The sequence below is a fragment of the Tachypleus tridentatus genome, chromosome 8 (assembly GCF_004210375.1).
Source record: "Tachypleus tridentatus isolate NWPU-2018 chromosome 8, ASM421037v1, whole genome shotgun sequence".
Lineage (NCBI taxonomy): Eukaryota > Metazoa > Arthropoda > Merostomata > Xiphosura > Limulidae > Tachypleus > Tachypleus tridentatus.
Genome location: NC_134832.1, coordinates 135,758,546 through 135,783,768, shown reverse-complemented (window position 1 = coordinate 135,783,768; position 25,223 = coordinate 135,758,546). Strand labels below are relative to the sequence as shown.

The 25,223-nt window shown below is 35.3% G+C and overlaps 1 long non-coding RNA gene across 4 annotated transcripts in view; it reads left to right on the top strand.

Moving 5' to 3' along the window:
* The first annotated feature begins 1,263 nt into the window (after positions 1–1,263).
* Positions 1,264–25,223, top strand: part of LOC143223578 (uncharacterized) — a 187,403-nt gene continuing 163,443 nt past the window's right edge. For 2 of the 4 annotated variants that reach the window (XR_013012967.1, XR_013012966.1), the window contains exon 1: positions 9,114–9,510. This is a non-coding gene — a long non-coding RNA (uncharacterized LOC143223578). Of the gene's footprint in view, positions 1,606–9,113; positions 9,511–16,688; positions 16,797–25,223 lie in introns of those variants that run through there. The other 2 variants (XR_013012969.1, XR_013012965.1) reach the window with 2 other exon arrangements.

Here is a 25,223-nt window from a genome sequence, read left to right as displayed (position 1 = left end):
ATGACGTTACACATAACAAACTGAAATGTCTACATAACCATATTTTCCCCTGTAATAAAAAACATGCAGCGAGGGGAATTGATTAAGAGAAAATAAATGACCGTGTATAGAGATTCTGTAGACATGAACTGGGCATGTCCCTAACACTTATCGACATAATACCAATAAACCTTATTAAAAAAAAAAAAAAGAGGGTTGAATTTGTTTTGAATTTCGCGCAAAATGACACGAGGGCTATCTGCACTAGCCGTCCCTAATTTAGTAGTGTAAGACGAGAGGGAAGGCAGCTAGCCATCACCATCCACCGCCAACTCTCTGGCCACTCCTTTGCCAACGATTAGTAAGATTGACCGTCACATTATAACGCCCCCACGGCTGAAAGGGCGAGCATGTTTAGTACGACGGGAATTCGAACCCGTGACCCTCAGTTTACGAGTCGAGCGCCTTAACCACCTGGCCATGCCGGGTCCATTAAAAAGAGGGCAGATAGAACTGAAGTTATCACCTATTGACGAATTTTGTTCAACTTAATACGCGTAATCCCGAGCAAAACCAAATATACGGTTCATTACAGTCCTATTCCAAACCTGGAGTAATTATGTTTACAAAAGTTCGACATGAAGAATATTCTGTAAGACATATGCTGCTTGAAATTCAACCATTGCCCCTGGACAAGATAACAAACGACACTTAATTGCCAGTCATTAAATGGTTTTGTAAAAGACGATAAATAAGTTTAAACTAAATCGTCTTTAACTACAGCTCTAAAGGTACTGGAAAATTAAGACAATCAGACGACGTCTATAACATATTTCATAATAACAAGTTCGAAGCAAAAGTCGAACAATTACTTACTGTATAGGAACGTAATTTTATGTTGGATGTGGAATTTTTTCATCCACGCCCTAAAGTTCGTTCAGATCGACTGAAGCCTCTTGTATTCACAGAACAGGGTTAACATACGGCAATGAGAGAGATTACATGCTTAATGGTAACCTTTCACTCGCTTCGTTTTGATAATGATAGTATTTGCTTGGTTGTTATGAGGGGCTAGAAACGAAACTTAAATCCTGGTATCAAATAGGTGACTGTTTCAGTTGTCAAATAGCTACCCACTGGGCGTCAGGACATTAAACTAAAGATACCTGCAGTCTCTCAACAAACGCAGCCGCGCTTTTGACTTAGTATATACAATAGATTTACCGTTCGGAGCAGTAACTGTAGTGTTGTTTTCTCTCTGATATGACTACCCCTAGCGTATGTATGACCTCACTCAGTCGTCATGAAAATAACATGGGTTTTTCTAAACGCCTCTTTGTCATTGTTCCGCCCAAACAAATATCGTCTGCTTATTCTCAGCTCTAATTTATAGCGATAAGTCCTAGAGTTATTAGGAGTGGCAGAGGGTGCGCTGTGTATGTCTCGTGAGGGAAAGGACAGGGGAAAAAACACTACAGGTGGGAGAATACTTTCTAGCTGAGACTACGACCAGCTGCTATCCAGCAAATGGAATCTCAAAACGACTTAAAATAATTGCTTCACTCTAAAAACCAGCAAAACTACAGAGTGAAGGCGTTCACGAGGAACTGTTTGATGACTCGTTTGGTAATGATTTGAATTACTTCTATATGTTTAATGACTCACTTGTAAATACTGTGAATGAATTACTCTAATGTGTGTCATGACTCACTTGGTAATCCTTTGTGTTACTCTTATGTGCTTTTTGATCCACTTGGTAATACAGCCCCTTTTACGTGTTTGATGACTCACTTGATAATACTTTGTGTTTACTGTTATGTGTTTGATGACTCACTTGGTAATACTTTGTCTTACTGTAATGTGTTTGATGACGCGTTTGGTAATACTTTGAGTTGCTTTTATGTGTTTGATGATCCACTTATAAATACTTTGTGTTATTCTAATGTTAGTTTTGAGCCACTTCTTAATACTTTGAATTACCTTAATGTGTTTGGTGACTTGCATGGTAGTATCTTGAGTTATGTTACGTCGTTAGTGATCCACTAGGTGGTACTTTTTGTTACCTTTGTGTGTTTAATGACTCACTTGGTAATACTTTCTGTTTCTGTTGTGCGTTTAATGATTCATTTTGTAAAAATCAGTCTTCAGTGGGCAAGAAAGTAACAATAAGCGTTTTATTCAGACACAGCTACTGTTATTTATCGAATGGATTATTTGCTACTAACTGTCATTTTTGAATGAACCATAATTGAAGTCACATATATCAAATTCCAGTAAGCAGGCAGCTGCAAAGTGTTCAATGCAGCACTTGGTATTCACTGTGATTTCTAAGAGAGCACTAAAATCCATTTCATTGGTGAACATTTGGTAAAACACGTGGTGTGCTCACTGTGATTTTGTAATTAATAATAAAGTTTGGCGAAAATAATTTGATAGATCGTTTGATATTGAATGCAATTTCTCAGATAGTAATAAAGTGGAACAGGCATTGTAAGGTGATTCAAGGATCAGTTTTTAGGTCGCCATAACAGTTGAAGCCCTTGGCCTTCAGTAATAGCGACTATGCAATAATTGGTGGAATACAATTTATTTAAAACGATTACGAATTAATTCCCGGATTACTTGCTCCTTAAAAAAGTAAAAGTCTAGTAAAATGCATTTTCGGATAACAACTGAATTCGTAAAAAACGAAAACAGTGCTTCTAGAGGTTGTAAAGTACAGCAATCACTGTATATTATACAATATTTCAAAAGCTTGTTTTCTCAACGGACAAGTCAAACGAGTTTTAATTGGACTGGATTCCAGCCAGCTTTAAAAGTCTTCGTACAAGCAAAAGAAAACAATCAGTGTCAATCAACGCGCTGTCTTAACTAGCTGAAATAGAAAGAGATCTGTCATTGCCAATAAAAAAAGTTATTGGTTTTATTTGTAACACTCACTCGCTACTGATGCTTTACTTATAGGTTTTGGAAATGTAGTCTCAAAACTGTCTCAGTTTTACTACACATTAATTCCCTAGGGATTTAGGTAAAAATGTTACCATTAAAATTAATTAATATTTACGGTTAACAATGAAATATTTATATTAGTAACTTCAAATTTCTCAACGACATGAAATAAACCTTAGTCTTATAATTCTATCACGTACAGTGGTGTCTAGAGACTGTCTAGACATTAACCTGTGTATTCAGCTTCCACAGTGCTAGGAAAAAAATTACCTTAAACAATACTTGTTTTCATACAGTAGTAGGAAATTATTGCCTTAAAAAAAGACCTTTTTCTCATTTTACACAGTGGTAAGAAGAGATAATCTTAAAAAGGGAGCTTTTTTTTCTTTCATTTTATACAGCGGTAAGAAGAGATAACCTTAAAAAAGGGAGCTTTTTTTCTTTCATTTTATACAGCGGTAAGAAGAGATAACCTTAAAAAAGGGAGCTTTTTTTTCTTTCATTTTATACAGCGGTAAGAAGAGATAACCTTAAAAAAGGGAGCTTTTTTTTCTTTCATTTTATACAGCGGTAGGAAGAGATTTTATAAAGGGAGCTTTTTTTTCTTTCATTTTATAAGAGGTAAGAGAAAGATAATAAAAGGGGGCTTTTTTTTCTTTCATTTTATACAGCGGTGGGAAGAGATTAAAAGGACCTTTTTCATTTTATACAGTGGTGGGAAGAGATAATCTTAAAAAAGGGAGCTTTTTTTCTTTCATTTTATACAGCGGTGGAAGAGATAACCTAATAAAAGGGAGCTTTTTTCTTTCATTTTATACAGCGGTGGGAAGAGATAATATAAAAGGGACCTTTTTTCTTTCATTTTATACAAGTAAGAAGAGATAATAATAAAAGGGACCTTTTTTCTTTCATTTTATACAGTGGTAAGAAGAGATAATAATAAAAGGGACCTTTTTTTCTTTCATTTTATACAGCGGTAAGAAGAGATAATAAAAAGGGAGCTTTTTTTCTTTCATTTATACAGCGGTGGGAAGAGATAACCCTAAAAGGAGCTTTTTTTTCTCATTTTATACAGTGGTAGGAAGAGATAATCTTAAAAAAGGGAGCTTTTTTTTCTTTCATTTTATACAGCGGTAAGAAGAGATAATAAAAAGGACCTTTTCTCATTTTATACAGTGGTAGGAAGAGGAAAAAGGGAGCTTTTTTTCTTTCATTTTATACAGCGGTAAGAAGAGATAACCTTAAAAAAAGGGAGCTTTTTTTCTTTCATTTTATACAGCGGTAGGAAGAGATAATAAAAAAGGGAGATTTTTTTTTCTTTCATTTTATACAGCGGTAAGAAGAGATAACCTTAAAAAAGGGAGCTTTTTTTTCTTTCATTTTATACAGCGGTAAGAAGAGATAACCTTAAAAAAGGGAGTTTTTTCTTTCATTTTATACAGCGGTAAGAAGAGATAACCTTAAAAAAGGGAGCTTTTTTTTCTTTCATTTTATACAGCGGTAGGAAGAGATAACCTTAAAAAAGGGAGCTTTTTTTTCTTTCATTTTATACAGCGGTAGGAAAAGATGATCTTAAATTGTTTTTTTCTCATTTTATACAAAAGTAGAAAAAGATTACCTTTAAATATAGGGCCTGTTTCTTTATTCATTTTATACAGCGGTAGAAAAAGATGACCTAAAAAAAGGGACTGTTTTTCTCATTTTATACAAGAGTAAAGAAAGATTACCTTTAAATATAGAGCCTGTTTCTTTATTCATTTTATACAGCGGTAGAAAAAGATGACCTTAAAAAAGGGACTGTTTTTTCATTTTATACAAGAGTAAAGAAAGATTACCTTTAAATATAGGGCCTGTTTCTTTATTCATTTTATACAGCGGTAGGAAAAGATGACCTTAAAAAATGGACTATTTTTTTGCATTTTATTTTGTTTGTTTGTTTTGGAATTTTGCATAAAGCTACTCGAGGGCTATCTGCGCTAGCCGTCCCTAATTTAGCAGTGTAAGACTAGAGGGAAGGCAGCTAGTCATCACCACCCACCGCCAACTCTTGGGCTACTCTTTTACCAACGAATAGTGGGATTAACTGTAACGTTATAACGCCCCCACGGCTGGGAGGGCGAGCATGTTTGGCGCGACGCGTGCGCGAACCCGCGACCCTCGAATTACGAGTCGCACGCCTTACGCGCTTGGCCATGCCGGGCCAGTTTTCATTTTATGCAAGAGTAGAAAAATATTACCTTTAAATACAGGGCCTGTTTCTTTATTCATTTTATACAGCGATAGGAAAAGATGACATTAAAACAATGGACTGCTTTTTCATTTTATATAAGAGTAGAAAAAGATTACCTTTAAATAAAGTGCCTGTTTCTTTATTCATTTTAAACAGCGGTAGAAAAATATTACCTTTAAATATAGGGCCTGTTTCTTTATTCATTTTATACAGCAGTAGAAAAAGATTACCTTTAAATAAAGTGCCTGTTTCTTTATTCATTTTAAACAGCGGTAGAAAAATATTACCTTTAAATATAGGGCCTGTTTCTTTATTCATTTTATACAGCAGTAGGAAAAGATGACCTTAAAAAAATGGGACTGTTTTTTTCATTTTATACAAGAGTAGAAAAAGAGTACCTTTAAATAACGGGCCTGTTTCTTTATTCATTTTATACAGCGGTAGGAAAAGATTATCTGAACGTGAGCCCAAGTTAAATGTATCTAACTTCTTCACCAGATAGGTCTGAAACGCCCATAAACAAAAATATAAGGGATAACTGTGCAGTTCGATCTTATTCAGTCTGGCAGAATTATGTGCAAGAATTGATGTTTCTAAGTTCTACAGAAAAATAACAGATAATGACGATAAAAATGAAAAGGACATCTTTAATGTATTTGATTATTTAAGAATAATTTCTAGTCAAGCATTTATGTCAACACAAAAAATATTGTTTTAAGCATTTAAAAAAGTATATTTTCAAACCAGATTTATTTTGTTGAGAATGCTTGCTGGTGAAGTGATAGGTAAGAAATAAAGATATGAATATTCAGAAAGACGTCTTCAACTTGCAGTTGTTGTTTCAAACTTATTACCGGTCAAATCATTAAATCAACTAATATTCTAAGTATTTTGTTTGTATGTTTTTAATTTCGGGCAAAGCTACACGAGGGCTATCTGCGCTAGCCGTCCCTTATTTAGCAGGGTAAGACAAGAGGAAAAGCAGCTGTCATCACCACCCATGCCAACTCTTGGGCTACTCTTTTACCAACGAATAGTGGGATTGACTGTAACATTATAACGCCCCCACGGCTGAAAGGGCGAGCATGTTTGGTGCGACCGGTATTCGAACCCGCGACCCTCAGATTAGGAGTCGAACGCCTTAACCCACCTGGCCATGCCGGGCTACTGCTAAGTATTTACAAATGTGTTTTAAGGTTTGATTTATTATCTAAGAATCTTTACTTTCGAAGTTTTAGATAAAAGAATAATAATATTGTACGGATTTTTTAATTGATTGCTCGGCCATTCTTGCGAGACAGAAAAATGGGTGATTAATTAAAGATTTGAGAAGACTGAATTTATCGTTTTGGTATTCTTGCAGGTTAAAAGTGTAAGTCAAAATAATGATTTAAATATTCGATAAAACGCCTTAAATTGAATTCATTAGTTGAGTAACCCTGTAAGTCAAACGAAACGTGTAGACATAAATATAAATCTTTGAATATTTAAAGTGTCTTGTGGTTAAGCTTTTAATTCAAGCATCACTGTCTAACTTTATATCATTTAAAGTTAAGCCAGCTTTTATTACCTACGTTTTGTTGTTGTTGGGTTTTTGTTTTCAGTTCTAAATGATATTAGATTAAAGAGAACATACAAATTTCGATTTTTTTCTTGTAATTAGTGCTGTTTGGTTAGGCCCGTCAAAATTGGTTAGTTTTCTTGAAGAAGCTTTTCGCTAAGCCTAAACGTAAAAAATCACACTTTGTGTGCATCCTGTCACGTGCTGTTTGATTTACAGTTTTAATGGTGTCTTTACTTGTAAGAAATTACGTAGCAATAATTCATTACACCTTATTCAAGGAAAGGGTTACATTTGTTTGTCCATGTAAATTCATACATTAATATTAATCCGGCTGAAAAATTAAAGAAAAACATAACATTCGTGTAGAAAAGTTTAACCCTTGTAAGTATTGTTTGATTAATTATTATTATTCCTTTTTTATTTGTATTTGGATGTACCTTTAAACACGTACACTAATCGGACATAATATTCACGTACTCAGTTTTCATGGTATACATCTTCATAAACAGGCACAGTTCTCATTGTAATCATGTTAGTAAATATACGCAGTTCCCGTGTGATAGCATTTCTACGAACACGCGGTTTCTAAAGTTTGCACTTCAAAGTTAAAGTTTCGTCTTGTTTGGATATATTTCTGATCAAATGATTAGAGTAGAAAATGGGTGTTAATCAAATGTTAAAATTAGTGATGTTTCTTAATCGCTGGTAATTTTAAAATATTTTTCACAAATTTGAGATGATTCACATATTCACGAGGAGCAGCGTGATTTCGCGTTTTAGGCTAGCAGGCGGATGGATATGAGTTCGAAGTTAGCCCGCCTTACGCTGTCATGTCCTTGAACAAGACACTTTGCTACCCTTGTAAAGACATGATAAGGATCTAACTTTTTAAGTAATTACACGTACATGTGATTGGAGATGGTGAATGGTAGTCGATGTTGAGACGTTTTTGGATATTTTAAATAACCCAACTCCTAACTAACCTTTCCTGACAGGTATCTCGTTATTTATTAGAACTTTATTTCATTATGTCTGGTATACCGAATATGACCAGTCAAACTTCATGACGCTTTTTTTTTTTGTATTTTATTTCACATCAGACATTTCGATTTTGGTTTGTAAACAAACATGCATTATTATTATGTAATATTGATTTTATAACCTCTATATACAATTGCTTTACTTTTAATTTTATAGTAACAGACCTCTTCTATTTACTTACACACACACACACATACATATATATACAACGTTTTTACTTACGAATATATATATATATAGACTTATTTATGTATATATATGTATAGACTTTTTTACTTAAGTGTATATATATATATCAGCATGTAATGATAAAGTTACTTAACTTTGTACTACAGTACTTAAAACAAAATATATTTTTGTCATACACGTGTAAATCACATATATCAATGTGTGTTTGCACATATATCAATGTGTGTTTACACATATATCAATGTGTGAAATAATGAGACTGAAAAATCAGAATTACTCTTCCATTACTTGTCTTCGTTATCATCTTTAAGTCATAATGGATAATATTTGCATCTATAGCACTCAAACACTTTGGGGATATTCCATTTATATTAGCAAATAAAGAGAATCAGTGAAAGGTTGATAGGTGAATACTAGAATCCGCAACGTCTCGACTGTTGCTAATACAAATGGTTGTTGGAGGGCGGTTACCTCTAATTTAAATAAATAAACTTAAACTTGTACCGTCACTGGGGACAGGTACTTTTGTTAGGTTAACTTAAACTTGTACCGTTACTGGGGGCAGGTACTTTTGTTAGATTAACTTAAACTTGTACCGTCACTGGGGACAGGTACTTTTGTTAGATTAACTTAAACATGTACCGTTACTGGGGACAGGTACTTTTGTTAGATTAACTTAAACTTGTACCGTCACTGGGGACAGGTACTTTTGTTAGATTAACTTAAACATGTACCGTTACTGGGGACAGGTACTTTTGTTAGATTAACTTAAACTTGTACCGTCACTGGGGACAGGTACTTTTGTTAGGTTAACTTAAACTTGTACCGTTACTGGGGACAGGTACTTTTGTTAAGTTAACTTAAACTTGTACCGTCACTGGGGACAGGTACTTTTGCTTGTGAAAGAATAATTTTGGTTTTTAAGTCTCATTGAAATGTTGTTTTTCCCTTGTACAGATATTTATATGTCAACACAATACATATGAGTTGATGCGGTAAGTTAGCATCTTCGAAAACCAAAACTTGTTATCTTTTTTGAAAATCAAAACAAAGTGGTCTTTTGCATTGACAATGAAAGATATGAACGCAAACTAAAAGCAACGAATGCGTTAACACTCAACGTTGGCCATGTATGCATAGGAAAAAAGAGATTTCGTTCATACAAGTAAAAATAAAAGGTAAGTCGTATGTATGCTGTCCTAGAAAAGTGAAGAGACCCTATAACACTGGCACGTTTTTCATCATAACGTATTCCAGTCCTTTGATATCATTACACAACCTCGTTCTTGACACAGGTCGCTCGCGTGTATAATGAATGTTTGTTTTGTCTTTTTTTACCTTGGGTGAAGGAAATGTTCCCATCGGTCAAGCGAATGGTTGGGGTTTAGTCGGTTTTTTATTACCATCGACAGCTTGATAAGTAGAAATGACAAAACGGCAGGATGTTCGTTAATAGAAACACTGGTTTCAACAGTGTGCAGGTGATTACTTAAGTCTGAAGAGCGGGCTGTGAGAAAACGTTGCGCACGTGCTGTCTCTCTAACCCCATTTAGGGAAGGTGAGTTTAACATCTATTTCACTACAGGTAACATAAATTTAATCTAGGTTGAAAAATGAACAAATATATTTTACGTTAGTTTTTAACCTAAAGGCTAACAGTTTACCAAATATTAGAGGGTTAAAAAATTCAAGGTTAATAAATGATGTTCTTGAACTGGGTGTTTGAATTAGGTTACGTCCGGAAAAACTTCAGCCATGAAACCTCTACTAGCGGATGTGAAGGAATTTTCTTTTAAATGTTTCTTTGAACTAAGTAAAAAATATCTATTTTAGTCTTCAGGACACGTGAGTCAACACCGAAAAGCGTATTATTTATTTTCGAAGAGACCGTAGTGAAAACGTAATCTCAGCTACTAATAAACATCATTTGATGACTTTAAGATTCAAATTTCAAAACCAGCTACAGTCATTTTTTTATTTCGTTGTCTTCAGACTGGTTAGAACTTGACGATTTCGTTTTAACGTTTGATAGTTGATCACGCGAATCTTGTCACAATCATGAAGAATTCGAATTCTTAATTTAAATTTCTCCGTGGAAGTTTGAGTAAAATTAAAACAAAATCAGTAATATGTTTTTTATGATAACACAATTAATTATTGTATTTTATTTGCGCAATTAAATTATAATTGCAAATAAGTTTTGGTTTGTTTTTAATTTCGCGCAAAACTACACCAGGGCTATCTGCGCTAGCCGTCCCTAATTTAGCAGTGTAAGACTAGAGAGAAGGCAGCTAGTCATCAATACCCACCGCCAACTCTTGGGCTACTCTTTTACCAACGAATAGTGGGACTGACCGTCACGGCTGAAAGGGCGAGCATGATTGATGTGACCGAGATTAGAACCCGCGACCTTCAGACTACGGGTCGACTGCCTTAACCACCTGGCCATGCCGGGCTGATTCATTGAAACTTGGCCCGGTATGACCAGGTAGTTAGGTACCTTTTCTCTAGTTTTTCACGACCAGGCTTGGCCCGGTGGTTAAGGCGTGCGACTCGTAATCTGAGAGTCGCGGGTTCGAATCCCCGTCGGGCCAAACATGCTCGCCCTTTCAGCAGTGGGGGCGTTATAATATGATGATCAATCTCACTATTCGTTGGTAAAGATAGACGATAGGTGTTGATGACTAGCTGCCTTCGTTCTAGTCTTACACTGCTAAGTTAGGGACGGCTAGCGCAGATAGCCCTCGAGTAGCTTTGCGCGAAATTCAAAAAGAAACAAACAATGTAATGCGGTAGTAATTGAAATATAGAATAAAAATAAATACGAAAAAAACGAAGTGGTATTATTCAGCAGATTAAATAAACTGAAAAAAGATCCACCTAAGTTATACATGAACGGATCACTTTTACAGACTGCTACTTCAGCTAAATTTTTAGGATTAACTTATGATGCCAAATTAACATGGATACAGCATGCAAACAATATCCTGGCTAGAATCTGAAAAAGAGCAAACCATTCAAGAAGTCTTTCAGGTAAAATTCAAGGAACATCACCTGATAATATAATAAAAAGTCTACAAAACATACATTAGACTTATAGAATACGCATCTCCTGCCTGGAGAAACATAACACAAAAACAATTATATAAACTACAAAAAATACAAAATTCAATCTTAACTTCAGCCTATAAAATACCACGTAGTTCTTCATACACATTAATGCACAAGTATGCAAACATAGAAACAATATCTGTAAGACTCTTGTATAATGCACTCAATTATTTTAATAAAAATTGGCATAAAAATGATTTTTTGTGTGATCTCGACAGATACTACGTACATGATGAGCATAGTCCTAAATACCTCTCTCCTATAAATATATATTTAAGAAATATAAATCAAGCTGGCTACCATGCACTAGACGTTTAAAACTAGTTTTATTTTCTTTTATTTTTTATGCTTTTTATTTATTATTTTTCTTTCCTTTCCTTTCTTTTTATTTTATTTTATTTTTCATTATTATTATTTTAATTTTTCGATAAATATATATGGAAAAAGGGAATATATATAAGTGGAAAAAAAACGAATAGAAATATTAAATAAATAAAAAATGGATAAAGGAAAAAAAAGGGGCAAATCAAGACAATACATGGACATTGCCCTGAAAAGGGCCGGAGTACTGTGGGATACTCTGGCTCAAAATCTACAACAACAACAAATTCTTACTAGTAGCCGACATGAAAGTCAGGAATAGAGGAAGAGGTCTTGTGCACCTGACCCTCCTGGGTACCCAAATACCCACAAAGAAGAAGCGAAGAGGTATTAATATCAGAGGCACTTATTTTTCTATATAGGCTAAACTGTTTACGAAATACGTCCCTTGTTTCAGCTAAGAGTGAAAGATATAAAGACGTGTTTCCGGGTAGTTATAGGGACCTGGCATGGCCTAGCGCGTTAAGGCGTGCGCTTGGTAATCTGAGGGTCGCGGGTTCGCGCCCGAGTCGTGTCAAACATGCTCGCCTTCCCAGCCGTGGGGGCGTTATAATGTGACGGTCAATCCCATTATTCGTTGGTAAAAGAGTAGCCCAAGAGTTGGCGGTGGGTGGTGATGACTAGTCTGCTTTCCCTCTAGTCTTACACTGCTAAATTAGGAACGGCTAGCACAGATAGCCCTCGAGTAGCTATGTGCGAAATTCCAAAAACAACAACAACCGGGTAGTTATCACTGTTTTGCTATCTGGAAAACACAACGTTTGAAATATTCAAGTAATGTAAGTTGGTAGACATATCGTTGTGCCACCGTTGGAAGTGGGGAGCAAAGTTTCTTGCTCATCTCTTGAACGTGAACCACTGAATATAATTCTAGCATCACATCTAATAACGTTCGAAATGTACCTCCCTCGCTCAGTGGCACAGCAGGATGTCTGTGGACTTACACCACTACATGGCCCTTTGTGTGACTTTAATTATACTTAATCGCAAAACAACAACAGCGTCCGAAACATAAATGAGTTAAGTAAGTGAATTAGTTTTGATTAAAACTCACGTAACTGTGTGACCAGATGTTTTATTTCTCAGTTAGGAAATTTGAAAACGAAGAAAACTTTAATTTTAGTTGTTTTATTATTCTTTTCAGACAGCCTGAGTGTATCATCTATATGTTTTTAATACGTTAAATCAGGATGATGTGTATGACTTCTGAAACGAAAAACATATTAAATAAATCATTGAATTACGAGATATGTTTTTGAGGTCACCCAGTAACACAGCGGAATGTCTGCGGACTTACAACATTAGATGTGTTTGTTTGCTTGTTTTGTAATTTCGCACAAAGCTACTCGAGGGCTATCTGTGCTAGCCGTCCCTAATTTAGCAGTGTAAGACTAGAGGGAAGGCAGCTAGTCATCACCACCCACCGCCAACTCTTGGGCTACTCTTTTACCAACGAATAGTGGGATTGACCGTCACATTATACACCCTCACGGCTGGGAGGGCGAGCATGTTTAGCGCGACGCGGGCGCGAACCCGCGACCCTCGGATTACGAGTCGCACGCCTTACGCGCTTGGCCATGCCAGGCCAGTGTGCGAAATTCAAAAACAAACAAACAAACAAACCAAAAATTGTAATTGGGCTTATCGCAACACTCCATGCCGCATGTTTGATAAAAAAGCAACAATCTTGCTAGGTGTCGTGTGTGGGAGTTCTTATGTCAAAGCTACATCTAGCTATCTGCTTTATTTACCGAGGGGAATCGAACCCCTTATTTTACCATTATAAATCCTAGGACTTATCGCTGTCCCAGCGGCAGATCCAGCAGTTACTTAAGCAAGCTGTCATATTAGCATCCTTTGCGAGTATCCACACATATAACACGCCCTCTATAGAAAACAAAATTTGAAAATAAATTCCAGTCAGCTTTCCCCGTTTTAAATCGTGATCGTAGCTTTGTTTATTCGTAACATTTGTCACGTCTCTTGAATGTTTTTGTGCACTTTACTTTTCAGAAGTTCACTACATCGAAGAAAATGTTTTATTAAGAAATAAAATGGTAATTCAATTTTAAGATCACAAAATACTGTTATAAACAGATATATGGAGGGTAACTTTCACAGTAGGCCTCCATGTTGTTTGTTGTATACACAAGCATTGTTCTGACATCACTGGTACTTCACGTGCGTCAAAAATGTGATACAACTGTCCAAATGAAGGGCAGTAAAACGTCTAGAATATTTTAAACTCCATTCGCTATATTTCATCTCAAAATATCTAATTTTTCTAATTCCGAAAACTGCCCTGAAAAGAAACGGAATCGTGACTTTTTGACTGTAAGACGTTTCTGACCCGTGGTGGACATACACGACCAATGCTTTACCGTCTAGTTCAGGGGTTCTTAACCAGGGGTGCCCGCACCCCTAGGGGGTGCGAAGATGATTCCCAAGGGGTGCGAGGATGCCCATGAATAATTAAAGCAAATCTATATTTTTACATAAGAGTATGCTTTACATTTTTATATTTAAGTTTCCAGGAGGTGCGAGAAATGATTACTGATTTGAAAGGGGTACAAACACTGAAAAAGGTTAAGAACCACTGGTCTAGTTAATTCTACGTATCAAAAATTTAAGCGCTAAATTGTTCTATAATTTTAATGATTAACGTACGTTTAGTAGACTTGAAGACGGAAAGCAGAAGACTTTCGAAACGTCGTCTTCTACACTTGTGTCTTCACAACAAACAGTTGCCGTCAATTCTACAGTTTCATCATGAATACTCTGCCTAAACAATCCATCAAAGAATAAGCTTGGATATTTTATTAACTTTCATGGCACTGATTTATATTGTTTTTATTATAAAACAAGTTCCTGGTGATCACATTTAAATGAAGATATAATTTATTCTTTCCAATTTATATAAGCTGCAGATATTAAGAATAATTTCAATACAGTGTATTTTAACATATTGTTCATTTCTCTGCTATAACGCGTGCAGATCACACAAGATATTTATATACGCGTGCTGTTTTCCTTCGAACACGTGTGTCAAATCCTATTAGTTTTTGAAATTACTAGTGGGGGGAATGTTTTTGATACGGTTTAATAAAGATTCTCTTTCACTGTACAAGCTAAAATCACAAGAACAACAATCATCTACTTGTCTCGCCCGCTACAACTGGCTATAGTAAAGGTTTCTCGCTGTTACAAACACGCTCTTACTTTCAGTACAAGGTTTTGGCCCCGGCATCGCCAGGTGGTTAGGGCGCTCGACTCGTAATGTGAGAGTCGAGGGTTTGAAACCCCATCACACGAAGTATGCTTGCCATTTCAGTTGTGAGAGCGTTATAAAGTTATGGTCAATCCTACTATTAGTTAGTTAACAATTACTCAAGAGTTAGTGGTGGGTGGTGATGACTAGCTGCTTTCCCTCCTTTCTTTCACTGCTAAATCAGGGACGGCGAGCGCAGATAGTCCTCGTGCAACTTTGCGGGAAATTCAAAACAAACATTTATGGTCCAGATCTATACATGTTCCTCTTCTTTCTTTCTAATAAGACACTAGTTTCAGGTTAGCTTCGATGAGCACATTATATTTTAAGTTCTTAGTTCTGAAGTTCTCATTAAATAAAAATTAAACAAATAAAACATTATTTCATGAATATAAAGTTTTCCAATTACGTATTATGACATTTTACGGTGTAAAAAAGAAACTTTTTAGAATATTCTAATTCTGTCTTGAAATACAAATACTGGTATCCCTTGTGAGAAAAATTCTTGTTGAAATTTGGCTTCTTACATTATCTGATTTTAGTAAAAACTGTATACAGAAGTGAGCTACAAATGAAATATTTACACTATTTTAGAATAAAATAAGCTCTAGAGGAAAAAATACAACCCTCGATAGAAATATTTATGTAAAATGAAACAGAAACACATTTATTGATTGTTTGTTCTGAATTTCGCGCAAAGCTACGCGAGGACTATTTGCGCTAGCCGTCCCGAATTTAGCAGTGTAAGACGAGAGGGAAGGCAGCTAGTCATCACCACCCACCACCAACTCTTGGGCTATTCTTTTACCAACGAATAGTGGGATTGGTCGTCACATTATAATGCACCCACGGCTGAAAAGGCGAACATGTTTGGTGTGATAGGGGTTTGAACCAGCGACCGTTAGATTTCGAGTCGAGTGCCTTAAACTCCTGGCCATGCCGGGCCCTTTAAAAAAAAAAAAAAAAAACGAATATTAAAATAGAACATAAACTTCTGATAAAATAAATATATTTACGCTACTAACAAACTCGAAAACATAACACTGAATTATTATCGGAATTACATGGCGATAAAAACATTGTTGACATTATTAAAATATCTGATGATACACATGTACGTTTATATTAACGAAACGGCCACTAGGAGGATAAAGTAGCCGTATGAATGTATATTGTTACAAAATCATGTGCATTGTCTTCTGAATACAGTGTTGTATTACATCTTGACTATTGTTTGGAATTTATATTGTCAAAATATGAAAAATGACTGACGAAATTATATCTCTTGGTTACGTCAAGAGGAAGAACGACCCGAAGGTTTCGCGGGTGTGGCTTCATACTTTGAGTAAGGTTATTGTTATAACCGAACTTTACAGACAAACTGTATAACTGTTTCAGACAAATCGGTAAATAGCATTTAATAAAAATACGTTTCTTCCTTCTGTTGCTACGACAAAGTTTGCCCTTGGCACTTTGATCGTTGTTACCTTGGTTTTGTCACGTGCTTCAGGACCTGGACTCACGCCCTTCCTTCCTTTCTCCCTGTTACCCAACTTCCCGCGCTCCCGTTGCCATGGTCACAGTTGAATGACTGCAGGAGAACAAACGAACGGCTCAAGTTACTGGACAATCCAGCATGGGCGTACCGGTTAATTTAAAATCACAACAGTACCGTGATCCCAGCGTGAGTTCTAAATCTGCTTTTTGTGCTGTTTCTGCATCAGTGGTTATGAACCTCCAGAGTTTTTCTGATCGTTCATAATAGACACTGTATCACTTGCGTCACAATTATCTCATTTAAATATCATAGACGTGATAGGGGATATATCAATTTTAGAAGCACCTAACAATAAAACACGACTAACGCATTGTTACGTTATTATATATTCAATAATATCACGTGATTTGAATAAAACAGGACAGACTGAGATCCATAAATTATATATTGAACCATATTAATATCCAATTAGTTAAAACACTAATAACGGTGCTATTTGACAAGAAAACACATTGAACAATTCAACATGTTTCATCTTATGTTTGTCCACTTGAAAATGCCGTCAGAAGTCATCAATACAAGCAAGGTGAGGTGTTTTTTACGAATGGAAGCTACGTACCTTGTAATTTTGTGTTCGTCCTAATCTTCGTTATTTTTCATAAGGTTCAGAGGTTTGTTTGGGCATAATTCTTCGAGTTCAATGACAATTACAACAGGTTGCACTGAATTTGACAGTACTGTGACAGTTAAACAGTTTGTGTTCGGTTTGACAGAACTGTAACAGTCATAACAATATGTGGTCGGTCTGACAGTACAATGACAGTTACAACGGTTTGTGCTTGGGTGTGACAGAACTGTGAGAGTAACAACGGTTTGTGCTCGAGTGTGACAGAACTGTGAGAGTTACAACGGTTTGTACTCGAATCTGACGAAAAGAGAAATGATTTTTGGAACTGGTGTTTTAATCAAGTTTTTTTTCATTTTTTATCCTTCAAAAAGCTGTTTTTTTATTTGGGGGTCTTATTTTTAAAACAGTCATAGTTTAATCTTCCATCTTCAGGTTCCCATCATCCCAAATAGCCTTATAGAATGCCCGCCTGCATTATATCGCCTGGTATTTATTTACCTTATGAATACATTCATTTGGGGATATTTACACGGTTCCTATCAGCACATTGACCTGAACTACGTCAATGAACGACATGGCATCTATTTCATTATGTACAACACGAATATATTACTTTTTCCACAAACCAACCAAAAATAATTGACAGGAATGCTGCAGATATTGCACGATACAGGTAATCGAACAGCCATATAAAAACGTATTAATCCTATGGTTGCTTACTGTTGTTACGCTGTAAATGTCCTTTCATGTTCTTCAGACTTTAAAAAATGTAGCCTTCCCAAAGTCGCTCAGCGGTGTGTCTGCAAGGCTTACGATGCGAAAAATTGAGTATCACTACCCATGGCGACCAGAAAACAAATAATCATTGTGTAGCTTTGAGCTTAATAACAAATAACTAAACAATCAAAGTTTTCATTTTTATTCTGCTATATGAGTACTTTAGTTATTCTTCCGAAGTTTATGTGTATGCATCTTGCTGGACAGGATTATAGTTGGGTACTTTCTTGTTTGTTCGCTTTGAATTTCGCGCAAAGCTACACGAGGGCTAGCTGTGCTAGCCATCGCTAATTTATCAGTGTAAAACCAGATGGAAGGCAGCTAGTCATCACCACCCACCGCCAACTCTTGGGCTATTCTTTTACCAATGAATAGTGGGATTGACCGTAATATTATAACCAACGGCTGAAGGGGCGAGCATGTTTGGTGGGACCGGGATTCGAACACGCGACCCTCAGATTGTGAATCGAACGCCCTAACCACCTGTAAACCTAAATTTGTAATATTTGTCAAGAAGATTGAGAAACACAGTTTTCTTTCTTAATACAAACATATTTACACATACAAATAATAATGCAATTTATAATAACCGTTATTATAAACAGTCAATAGAAATAATGATTTGCATACAAAATGTTTACAAACTTGAAAATAATATTAAGTCTTCTTCCCGGTCTGGAACTGCCTTTTTATTTTATCAAGGGTTCACGATGAGAGGGCCCAGCATGGCCACGTGGTTAAGGCACTCTACTCGTAATCCGAGGGTCGCAGGTTCTAATCCGCGTCACGCCAAACATGTTCGTCCTTTCAGCCGTGGGGGCATTACAATGTGACGGTCAATCCCACTATTCGTTGGAAAAAGAGCAGCCCAAGAGTTGGCGGTAGGTGGTGACGACTAACTGCCTTTCCTCTAGTCTTACACGGCGACCAGCGCAGATAGCCCTCGTGTAGCTTTGAGCGAAATATCAAACCAAACCAAATTTACGATGCGTGAAATAATTCCAAATTAACGTAGATATAATTAACTTAACAAGAAGCTGGTTAGCTTTATATTCTTTGCTGAGCTGTCGCCGTTTGAAAGCTGACTTTTCACTGGCAAAGTTATGTGATGTTTTCGGTAAAATATTGATGTCCGATATAAATTCACTAAAGTTTGATGTGTTGAAGCGCTCCTGGTTATATATCTATAGTTTGCCTATTATTAAGTGTTAATCACAATTATAACTTCTGAGATTTATAACACCCCAACAATATAATGTCTCTCGGCGCGTCGGTTTATAAACTTTAAGCCGAGGTTCTAGAAAATTCAGTTGGCCCAACAATACACTAGTGTTCTCGTGAAACAAATACTGTTGATTCTTACACTCGAGAATCTTCTACAAAATTATGAAATAGGCAGAAATATCGCAATACGCATTTAGCAGTGTAAGTTACATGCATTTTTAAATATATATTTAAATAAAACAAACACCGGTATTAAAATAAATATATAATAGTAAATTATTTACACCTCCTTCCCTAGAAAATTAAAAATTGCCGTTAAACTAAGATATGTCTATGAATGAATATACATTCATAATAATACATTAAACATAAAATATTATCGAAGAAATAATAATAATCATGACAACTTTAATAATCATTACAGTATATAAGACAATCAATACAAATAACCTTTTGATCATAAAATAATACAGCATGTGAAAGTACATCAGTACAAGTGTTATCTTTTCGTTAAAGGCCCACACGATCAACAATCACACGACTGAAGAGTTCTTCGAAAGCTGGGGTAGGTTTCAAACGAGCAACAGGAATTTTATGGTTAGGTTTTCCAACTAATTGACATGTATGACAAGTTTTACAAAACTAAGAAGCGTCTTGTCTAGATTTTTGGTCAAAAGAAGTTGTTCATAATTTTGTCTCATGTCACCTAAATGATTTACCACGTAAAGTTCACGGGCATCTTTCAACATTTCAAAATGATGTACTTTGGGAACAATGAATTGGTAAACTACAGCCCAATCTTTTGAAAAAAATAACAATTTGTAACTTTTTCCTGTTCACATTTTTGGAGTGCATATTTAAACAGTGAAAAGATCTGTGGATCCTTTCCTTTCTTGGCAATCTGTTTACTTCTAGCAAATGAAACTTCACCAGATCCATCACGTCCATTATTGTCATTCAACAATGAATTGTCAGTAGGACAATTATTCACAAAATCCATGTCGGATCCAAAAAATGTCTGAGACAAATCTATAACGTCGTCCTCTGAGCACGTGTCTATCATCCATTTTTAGCTTAATTTCTTAACCTGAGAGGAACACTTCTGGATTCTCCTCAACAATAACATCATCCTTAGATAAAACAGTGATCGGATCGCCTTCCATTTTAGGACCGGCAATAACTTTTCCTCGGCCAGATCATTTTCTAACAATAAGGATACAGAGTAGGTCTTACTCCAACCACTACTGACCCTAGTTTCGGGTTCATCTTTATAATATTTGTTTAACATTAACATAACCACACCTAATAACATGAGCAATAATAGACTAATCATCGACAGAATTCGAATATAAAGACAGTAAGTACACCTTCTAACAACAATGATTAAGTCACCCCAGTGTCGTATTGGTAAGGTACTAACAGTGTCATTTGCCAACGATACAGAACCAAACAGACACAAAAGGTTTAAATACACCAGCCTTTCGTTATCAGTGGCTTAATAAACAACATCAAATGATCTGGAGAAACTATGTTCATATGTAGACATAAACACACTGGCTGTTGCCTGTTTTAGTTTTTCAAACTCCAACGATCGGACATAACATAACCAAGCTTTTATTAAGAAATTGCAGAATAGGCGTTGTTGGTTTTGTTGAAGTTTTATCCTGACTGTCAGAAGACTTCGAACTAGAGGAGCCAGATTTTTTAGAAGAATCGTCAAGTGTAATAGATTTAGCTGTTGTTTTATATTTTAACAATTACACTTCACGCATTTATTATATAGTGTAACAGTATGCTTAAGGATCCATCTAATACTTTTAGAGTAACACTTATTTAGTCCTTTCCACTCTCATGATATTTTTTTTAGTTTTTGTCTGGTTTGTTAATATTTTAAAATAAATTTTATGGTTTATATGTAGAGAGGTAACAATGGTCTAAAACAATGAACAATCTTTCCTTGGACTTCTAATGTGTAGAGTGCCTCCTGGCGGAGTATGTCAAATAATAATAATGTACCACATGACAATAACACTAATAATATTTAAATCAAATTATATTTTTACTGGCCGGCCCAGTAAGAGTTTGCAATCGGAATAATATGTGTAACAGTATTTTAATGTGCATTGTTTTAGTGATTATTTTCATGCTGTTGCTACATGGCCTGTCACATAATACCAATTTATTACGATTTTGTAGCAACTAAATTAGTAGGTCTGGTAATCTCTGTGGTTTTAGGAAAAGACAGTCAACAAATAATTCAGGATTATAATGCAATTGTATACTTGTCCCACTGGACTTTCCTATTAAATAATGAATTAAATTATTTTGCGTTTTATTGTGATGTCACACACATCTTACTGTGAAAATAAATTTTCTCCTTCAATGAAGACAACAAATAAGATAAATGTTTGTTTATAATACCCGACGTTTCGGCTTACGCTCTTTCAAAGGTTCTGTGATCGACACAGGATACAAAAATGATTTTTAATTATAGTAACGGAAACGAATGTAAAACTACAACAATATAACCAAACTGTGCAGTAAAGCATACGAAAGTATTGTTGAACAGCTTAAACTGTAACAACAATAAAAATAAACAGGGATGAGGCCTTGTATCTGTTAACAAAAGGTGAGGCTTTGTATCTATTAACGGAAGGTGAGGCCTTGTATCTGTTAACGGAAGGTGCTCTGGGTTATTTCAGAAGAGGTTTTTTAACTTTCTGTTAAATGAAGTTTCCAGGGTTTCAAATATCTTAAATCATCAATGAGTTAAAAAGGAAGATCACATAATTGTGAAAGTAAGCGAAAAGTTTAGATATTTTGTTTTAATGCATACATCCACCTACACAGAAAAGGTGAAACTCTGATGCGTAAAGTAACGAACTACTTAACAAAGCTCCACAGAACAACTGAGAAACGAAAGTTAAAGGTCTTTAAAAGTAAAACTGTTGTACCAATGTGGCTTCTAGATAGTCTTAGACCATCTCAACCCACACCCTCTGAACTGTATGGATTATCTAAATATCATAGATCCTCTAAGACTCATAGTGTCCATGTGAAACTCTCCGTTACCATCTGTATCTTGGCTACTCGAAAAGCTACTTTACCCTCTCTTCATCAAAATCTTTTTATACCTAAACACCACCTACAACTTTCTCAATAGGTGAAAATGGTCTACAACTGAGTTAGAACATTGTCCTATTTACTCTTGATGTCATATCTACATACCCTTTACTTCCACAGAATAAAGTAAAAGCTACATTATGAGTCTTATTAGATCAGCTACACTTTCTACTGCCATTGATAACCCTATAGAACTCATTGAAAATTCTCTCATATTTCTTTTCAACAACAGTTACTTTGAATTTAATTCAGATCTCTATAAACAAACCAGAGGCATCACCATGGACAACAATACTACTGTTGTTTTGGCTTTTATCTTATTACATTTCTTTAAATTATTAGATGTTACTTAGTGGAATGTTAAAACTAACCTTGAACCAGTTAGATGGTTACAGATACATTGACGACATTTTCGGTAGATGGAACATGGACTCCATTTTATTTAGGTACTCGTTGAATTCCTCAATAATCAACACCACAACTTAAAGCTCACACTTACCCATACTGATAACATCCAAAAGTCTATACCCTTTCTTAATGCCACGGTCTCTACTGAAAACAGTAAACTTATTACTACCATATATTCCAAACCAAGTGTCAAACCATTTATTCTACAATATAACTCACGCTATGCTCCAGCTACCAATGGGGTGTCATTATTGGTCAACTTGACCAGCTACCAAATCGGGGATCATTATTGGTCAACTTAACCAGCCACCAAATCAGATGTCAATACTGGTTAACTTGATGAGCTACCAAATCGGATATCATTACTTGTCAGCTTAATCAGTTACCAAATCGGGTGTGGTGTCATTATTGGTCAACTTAATAGGATTGAAGACATAAGCCAGAATGAAACTTCAAAAGCTACTGTTGTCCAGTAGTCGACTATCCAGATAGTTATATTACAAAGATATTACACAATTTTGACACACAAGATTTTAACAAATGTCAACTAAAAAACGAACCACTACATAAAAATACTATCTTATGGATCATGTCCTTAATGGATAAACCTTTAGCTAATCGTCTTAGTGATGCGATTAGAAGATCTGGTTTGAATAGAAAAAAAAGCCGGTAAAAAAAAACTTAATGACATACTTACTCGTTCAATCTTCAATAACAACAATCCATACAAATCCAAGAGAAATTTGTTAAGACCAATGTATTAGAGAGATCTTACACACTCAGGAACGCAGTCTATGAAATGACATTTACTCAATTTAACTACTCATGTTGGTGAATCCATTCATCTAATGGCCAAGTGGGTTAAGGCGTTCGACTCGTAATCTGAGGGTCGCGGGTTCGAATCCCCGTCGCAGCAAACATACTCACCCTTTTAGCCGTGAGAGCGTTATAATGTGACGGTCAATCCCACTATGCGTTGGTAAAAGAGTAGCCCAAGAGTTGGCGGTGGGTGGTGATGACTAGTTGCCTTCCCTCTAGTCTCACAGTGCTAAATTAGGGACTGCTAGCGCCGATAGCCCTTGTGTAGCTTTGCGCAAAATTCAAAAAAACAAACAAACACTTATCTAATACATAACAATTTCAAGGAACTCATTCGTACCACTGCAAATCTTGACAACAAACAACCCATCGCTGAACATTACAACAATATACCCCTTATCAGATCAAAATATTAGCGATTTGTGACAAATTTCTTGAGAGAAAATTTTAAGAATTTCCTTTCATCCAATCCAAACGCGCTTCCATTAATAGACACAACAGTGACTCCTATAATACTATTATTATTTGGTGTAAGTTTTTTATTTCTTTTATGACCTGCAGCTTTAAGTTGTTCAACAATACTTTTTAGTACGCTTCAACGTGTATCGTTTAACATCCTGTGACGTTTGTAGACCATTGAAAAAAGGCGTACGCCAAAATGTCGTGTAGATTAAATAAATATTTATCTGCAGCTTTTTGTGGCCTTCATTGAAAATGATTTCTATCCTTCAGTCAACAAGGAATATTTATTTCATTCTCTTCTGCTGCTGTTTCTATTCTTATCTCAATTGTGGTCCATTGTAATTGGTTTCTTAGCAACATCTAAGGAGATCTCGTGAAACTTGTTACTAAGAGGTGTCATTGTTTTATCTATACGGACTGGATTCTTTTACAATAGATGTCTGTGATGTTTTGGCGATGAATTTGAACAATAAATGGATAGCTCAAAATCCACTTATTTTAAAATAATATATTCAAAACAAGTTAAACGTATGTACTAAATTTATTTACACTTGTTACGTATATTACGTTATGCATTACAAGTTAAAATAACCGGAAGTTTGAATTTGAATTTAGAGATTAATTAAGGGTTAATAATATATTAAATTTATGTTATTTGTTAACAAGATTGATACAAAAAGATTTCGTTTTTAGCGCAAATATATTTTATTATACAAATATAAAAATAATAAAACTTACAATAACGGTTATTACTAATAGTTACTACAAATGATTCTAAAACACAAGAACTGTACAAACTTACAAACTATAAAGTCTTATATCCGGTCTAGAACTTGAATACTTTACAGCTGGTCCAGGTCCACTACGAACAAATCAGTTCTGAGTTGATATTGTTACATTTTGCTTAAGTTAACTAGCTTGGATGGCCTCAAACCCTTACAGCTTGACTTTTTACCGATTATGATATTTAATGTCCTCGTAAAAATACCAGTGCTCAAAGTAATTTACTGAAGTTGAACGGTTGGTTATGTTCGAAATTTATAAACGTTCCTGGTCAAATTCTGTAGTTTTCCGATTAATAGACATTAATCACAATTATAGCTTCCTAGGCCTACAGCACAATTACTGTAGATGTCCAGTAATAACATCTTGTCTTGACGCGTTGCTATTACACAAATCACTCGAGTTTCTCGAAGGTTATTTTAAAAAATGACCAGGCGTGTTTTAATAAATAAATGTTGTTGCTTTTGCTTCCCACTTTCAAGAAGTCTTTATAAAGTTCTGGAATAGGCTGAACTTGCGCAATACACAGTTAAGAATACACGCCACATGTGAAAATGAAAACTACTGATAATATGTACAACGGTAAATTTGTTATACACTATAGGATGTAGTTGTATTAAAGCTCTAAATAATAATTTTTTTCTTGTCAAAAGTCCACACAGGCTGATTCAATTACTTTAGAATTCAACTGATAATACGAATTATTTTTATTTATTCCTTTTTTATTGTACAATCTACGATAGCCTCACTTACATTATTCCGTGAGCTACCACAGTTGTATCTCGAACT